Here is a 6,356-nt window from a genome sequence, read left to right on the forward strand (position 1 = left end):
AGCACAAGTCTGCTGATGAAATCACACTGATTGCTGGAGCCAAAGATCAGAATCTCACTAGTTCTGTGTTGTTGCCAAACTACTGTGAAACTCCTGGGCAAAGGGTTTCTTTAATTTCAGCAGCTTCCACATAAAACCTACTGCTGTTAATGTCTACTCTGTTAGGAAGAGATAGGCTCTTGGGCTAATACAAATTTCTTGATCCTGCCTACTATGTATTCAATTTGGGTCTCATGAATTGATTATTTTTCTTTGATAACAGAAGTTCAGTGGTTTTAAACTCTATCTGCCAATTCAAACATTCAAAAGCGAGGACAAACTGTAAGTGAAGTGCAGATTGTTAATATTTCAGTCTTTAAGTTTTATTATTTTTCTGACTGCAGCTTTTTTCCTGTAAGACCCTAACTGTAAATGAGTAAGCCTTGTTAGTGCTCATGTAATATGTGTGGCCCTAATCTTTGCTTACTGCATTTTATTCACATCCTGCTGTGAAAACGGTAGTAATTCTGAACTGTTTCGTGAGTGCCACAGAGTGCAGAGATACACAATTATCATCATAGTCCTGCATGGATACAAGCAGCTTCCATTTTCAGATGTGAAACTAAGCCAGAAAAAACTGTCAAAGCTAATGCTGAAAAAACTGTCAAAGGTAGTGCCGATGCTGAGAATGCTCACCATAATGTGTTTTGTTTTGTGGTTTTTTTTTCTCTATTCAAAGCGCAGCTTTTCTCATGGCTTCTGGTCCACCACAGACCATTCCTACAGGATCTTAATTCAGGCAGCCATTAGACGGAGAGCATGCAGGGGATGAATATCCATGAGAAGTTTGCTTTAAGCAACCTGCTCCGCATGAGATGGGAACACTGGTGAAATAGAGCGTCACATTAGTGCTGAGCTGCTGCTGCTGCAAATTTCGTTTTCCACAATACTTTACCTCACATAGCACTTCTGCTTCCTACCTTGTAGAAGTTACAGTGTGATTTCTCATTATTGATCCTTCGAAAGCAATTTCCGTAGGGGTCTTCAGCATTAAAAAAAAAAGTCACTTATTTTGTAATACAGTCCAGAATACAAAATTAATAAAACTCAATTTCATCTATGATTTTTATCCCTACTCATTTATCAATGAGAGGGTCTTTCTTCTTATCCTGTACCTAGTTTCTAGCTTGCAATAGTTTTTCAGCAATTTGCAAAGTACTGAAGGTCCTTTAAACATGTGGACTCGAGGGTCGCCCTGGCTGCCAAGAAAGCCAATGGGATCCTGGGGTGCATCAAGAAGAGTGTGGCCAGCAGGACGAGGGAGGTTCTCCTTCCCCTCTACACTGCCCTGGTGAGGCCTCATCTGGAGTACTGTGTCCAGTTCTGGGCTCCCCAGTTCAAGAAAGATGAAGAGCTACTGGAGAGAGTCCAGCGGAGGGCTACAAGGATGGTGAGGGGACTGGAGCATCTCCCCTACGAGGAGAGGTTGAGGGAACTGGGCTTGTTCAGCCTGAAGAAGAGAAGGCTGCGAGGGGACCTTATAAATGCCTACAAATATCTGCAGGGTGGGTGTCAGGAGGATGGGGCCAAGCTCTTTTCAGTGGTGCCCAGTGACAGGACAAGGGGCAATGGGCACAAACTGAGGCACAGGAAGTTCCGTCTGAACATGAGGAAGAACTTCTTCCCTCTGAGGGTGACGGAGCACTGGAACAGGCTGCCCAGGGAGGTTGTGGAGTCTCCTTCTCTGGAGATATTCCAGACCCGCCTGGACAAGGTGCTGTGCAGCCTGCTGTAGGTGACCCTGCTTCGGCAGGGCGGTTGGACTGGATGACCCACAGAGGTCCCTTCCAACCCCTACCATTCTGTGATTCTGTGATTCTGTGATTCTGTCGTGCTTAGCGCCTTAGAGGGGTGTCACTCAATGTTGTGGGAGAGAGGGGGCTGTTGTTTTCCACCCTTCCCACAAGAGGTCACTGGCAGAGCAGAAAGTGGCAATGGTCTCTAAGCATGCTGGGTGCCTCCACTTCTGGCAGATCTGTCTCTTGCTCAGGCTTCGCTGTTTCTCATCTCTGTTCCTTGCCTGCACGCAGCCAGAAGGCTGTCCAGAGGGGGATTTTCAGGTCAGGCCCAAAACTGTACGTCAAAAAATTTAGGTACAGTGGCATAATAGTACGTGGCACTGGTACCATCTCTGGCTGAAAGGAAACCTGCTTTGGTCCTTTCTCAGCACACAGTGTAATAATCTAACCTATAGCCCACCTCCAGCCTGCTTTAGGGGGTCTTGTGAGAAAGTAGACCCTTGGCAACATCTGTTTGTGGACCAGATGAATTATTTGCATTGCTGTGTGGGTGTATGTGTGCACTTAGGAGGCAGACAGTTAAGGACCAATAAGGGCTGAAGAGTTGGTGAAGGTAATCATACTGGCAGTCATGTTAGATGTGTGTGTGTGTATATATGTGTGTGTGTGCATGTGCGTAGATACGTATGTATACACGCCCCACCCAACCTTGGACAGTCTGATGGAAAGTATATGAATTTTCCTGGGAGTGAGAAGAAAAAAGGAAGCAGTGCATAGGTGTCACTAAAACGTCACTTCTCACTTTGGGCACTCAGCGAGCCTGAAAGGAAAAAGTGACACTTCTGCTCGATGTCATTAGCTTGGTTCATGTGCTGCCTGGGGGGCACCAGTATATCTTGGCTGATGTGAAGGGAAATTGTAAGGAGGAGGAGAATATCGTGAGGGATGATTCTAATTGTACTGGTCTTATTCATACGAATTAGATCACCTCTATATTTTGAGTTCGTGGGGGAAATATTGATAGCCTTTATCCTTTATTGGGAAGGTAACTGCTAGTGTAATTTTTTAGTATGAAAGGAGGTGGGTATGGAGGAAGGACAATAAGATAGGAAAAGCAGAAAACTTAACCATCTTTGATTTTTGAGATCCCCTTGCAAGGAGGGCTGGAGGATACTTGCATTTTAGGAACAGCTTGTGTGGGTGAGAATAGTATCTGAATCTAAGGGTGGAGAGTAGGATTTAGACCTTATGTTTCTTCAAAGACAGTATGTATTCGAAGCAGTTAGGACTTTAGTTTGGACTTACTGCTAATTATGTGCATATTTATGCTCAAAATATGATAACTCTTAAATTATGCTGTTCATAGTGTATTGCTCCAGGTTGGAACAAGTGACTTGCATAGAGTTAAACCTTCCTGTCTGTCTGCTGCTTTATTCTTACCCCTTAATTTTTTTTTCTTGGCTTACTTGGAAAGCCTGAAAACTTTCTTCAGTTGCGTAGGGGTGCGGATGGTTAGCGACTGAGAAGAGCATTCACGCTGGTGGTAATTATTCTGTAGTTACTTTTCTCCCCCTGCTGTTTTCTTCCTTTCCCCCTGGCCTAAGCGATATGCATGGATATGCATTATATGAAATGATCAGATCAGAGGACTGCTATATTTAAAAGAATTCAAAGTGTTGTAAGAGCTCATGAGTAATTCATGATAGTGTTACTGCAGCCTCTTTGAGGTATGGAGGCAGAAGGTGAAGGACACTGACAAAATGTGAAAGGAAGGCTGGTGGCAGAGCTGAGAACAGAGCAACAGTGTGCTGCTATGGCTTCTTTATATCCATTTAGTTACTAGTTATGACCTGGGACTCACCCTAAACACTATTCTTTCTTGAAAAAAGCTTTCAAAGGTAGTAGCACCTTTTGCCCTTGGTGAAGCCATGCTGGGTGTCTCGAATCACCTTGCTGTCCTCCACGTGCCTTAGCCTAGCTTCTCAGAGGATCTGTTCCATGATCTTCCCAGGCACAGAGGTGAGGCTGACAGGTCAGTAGTTCCCAGGGTCCTCCTTCCTACAGTTTTTGAAAATGGGCGCAATGTTTCCCTTCCTCCAGTCACCAGGGACTTCGCTTGACTGCCATGACCTTTCTAATATCATGGAGAGTGGCTTGGCAATGACATCAGCCAGTTCCTTCAGGACTCTGGGATGCATCTCATGAGGTCCCATAGACTTAGGTATGTTCAGGTTCCTCAGGTCATCCCGACCCTGGTCTTCACTTACAGTGGGAAGGGCTTTACCCCTTTGGTCCCCATCTTGCAGTCCATCAACTGGGGGGGTGTTTTGTTTTGGTCTGGATAAATGCCAGGTGCCCACCAAGACTCCTCTATCATTACCCCTCCTCGGCTGGACAGGGGAGAGGAAATATGATGAAAGGCTCAAGGGTGGAGATAAGGACAGGGAGAGATGCCACCTGCCAATTACTGTCACTGACAAAACAGACTGAACTTGGGGAGAAAAGGGAGTTTCGTTCATCACCAATCAAATCAGAGTAGGATAATGAGAAAATAAATCCAGATCTTCAAACACCTTCCCCTCACCCCTCCCTTCTTCCCGGGCTCAGCTTCACTCCCATTTCTCCACCTCCTCCCCCCAGGCAGCACAGGGGGACGGGGAATGGGGGTTACGGTCAGTTCATCACATACCGTCTCTGCTGCTTCTTCCTCCTCAGGGGGAGGACTCCTCACATTCTTCTTCTGCTCCAGTGTGAGGTCCCTCTCATGGGAGACAGTTCTCCACAAACTTCTCCAATGTGAGTCCTTCCCATGGGCTGCAGCTCTTCACAAACTGCCCCAGTGTGGTCCCTTCCCACAGTCTGCAGTCCTTCAGGAACAGGCTGCTCCAGCATGGGTCCCCCACGGGGTCACAAGCCCTGCTAGCCAACCTGCTCTGGCGTGGGCTCCTCTCTCCACGGGTCCGCAGGTCCTGGCAGGAGCCTGCTCCAGCGTGGGCTCCCCATGGGGTCACAGCTTCCTTCAGGCATCCACCTGCTCTGGCAGGTCCCTTCCATGGGCTACAGGTTGATACCTGTTTCACCATGGACTGCAGGAGAATAGCCTGCCTCACCATGGTCTTCATCATGTTTTGCAAGGGAAGAGTGTCTTCTCTGGCATCTAGAGCACCTCCTCCCCCCACCCCTTCTTCACTGACCTTGGTGTCTGCAGAGTTGTTTCTCTCACATAGTCTCACTCCTCTCTCTACACTGCTGATTCACAGCAGAGTTTTTTTCTTCCCCTTCTTAAATACATTATCACAGAGGCGCTACCACCGTCGCTGATTGCCTTGGCCTTGGCCAGCGGCGAGTCCGTCTTAGAGCCAGCTGGCACTGGCTTTATCAGACATGGGGGAAGCTTCTCGCAGCTTCTCACAGAAGCCACCCCTGTAGCCCCCCTGCTACCAAAACCTTGCCATATAAACCCGTAACAGGAGGGGCGAGGAGAGAGGCTGCTAGGGAAGACTGAGTCAAAAAAGTTGTTGTGTACCTCAGCCTTCTCATCTGTTGATAGGAGGTTACCATTCTTGCTCATCGGGGGGTACGCTTTCTTTAACCTTCCTTTTCTGGCTGACGTACCTGTAGAGGCCCTTCTTGTTACTCTTGGCATGCCTTGCCAAGTTCAGCTCCAGCTGCGCCTTGGCCCTCCTGACCTCATTCCTACACAACCGAGCAGCATCCCTACACCCTTCCCAAGATACCTGTCCCTGCTTCCACTGCCTGTACAGTTCCCTCTTGCCCTGTAGTCTGACCAGCAGGTCTCGACTCAGGCACGTTGGTCTCTTCCCTTCCTTGCCTGACTTCTTACACCTGGGGACTGAGAGTGCCTGCGCTCTATGGAAAGTGTCCTTAAAGATCTGCCAGCTCTGTTCTGCACCCCTGTCCCTGAGGACCGTTTCCCAGGGGGTCCTGCTGACTAACTCCTTGAAGAGCACAAGTTGACTTTCCTAGAATTTAGGGTCCTGACTATGCCCCTTGCCTTTCCTGTATCCCTCAGGAGTGTGAACTCCACCAATGCAGCCCAGGCTGCCTCCAGTCTTGATGCCACCAATGAGCTCACTTGCATTGGTGAGCACCAGGTCCAGTATTGCATCCCCTCGGGTAGGAGTGTGAATTACTTGGCTTAAAAAGTTACCCTCAGTGCATTCTAGGAATCTCCTGGATTGCCTGCCGGTCGCCACGCTACTTTTCCAGCAGATGTCGGGGTGGGTGAAGTCCCACAGCAGAATGAGAGACTGCGAGCACAAAGCTGCCTGGAGCTGGAGGAAGAAGGCTTCGTCAGTAGGTTCCCCTTGATCAGGCAGCCTGCAGTAGACACCCACGACCAGGTTCCCTTTGTTGCCTCTGTTTCTTGCCCATAGGCTTTTTACCTGCTCGTGGCTATTCTTCAGGGACAGCTCTTCACACTGTATTGATTTCTTGATGTAGAGGGCAACGCCTTCACCCCTCTTTCTCCACCTGTGCCTTCTAAACAGCCTGTAGCTGTGGATAGCCACGCTCCAGTCATGAGATACATTCCACCAGGTTTCAGTAAGTGCAACC

The sequence above is a fragment of the Opisthocomus hoazin genome, chromosome 1 (genome assembly GCF_030867145.1).
Source record: "Opisthocomus hoazin isolate bOpiHoa1 chromosome 1, bOpiHoa1.hap1, whole genome shotgun sequence".
NCBI classification, from domain to species: Eukaryota; Metazoa; Chordata; class Aves; order Opisthocomiformes; family Opisthocomidae; genus Opisthocomus; species Opisthocomus hoazin.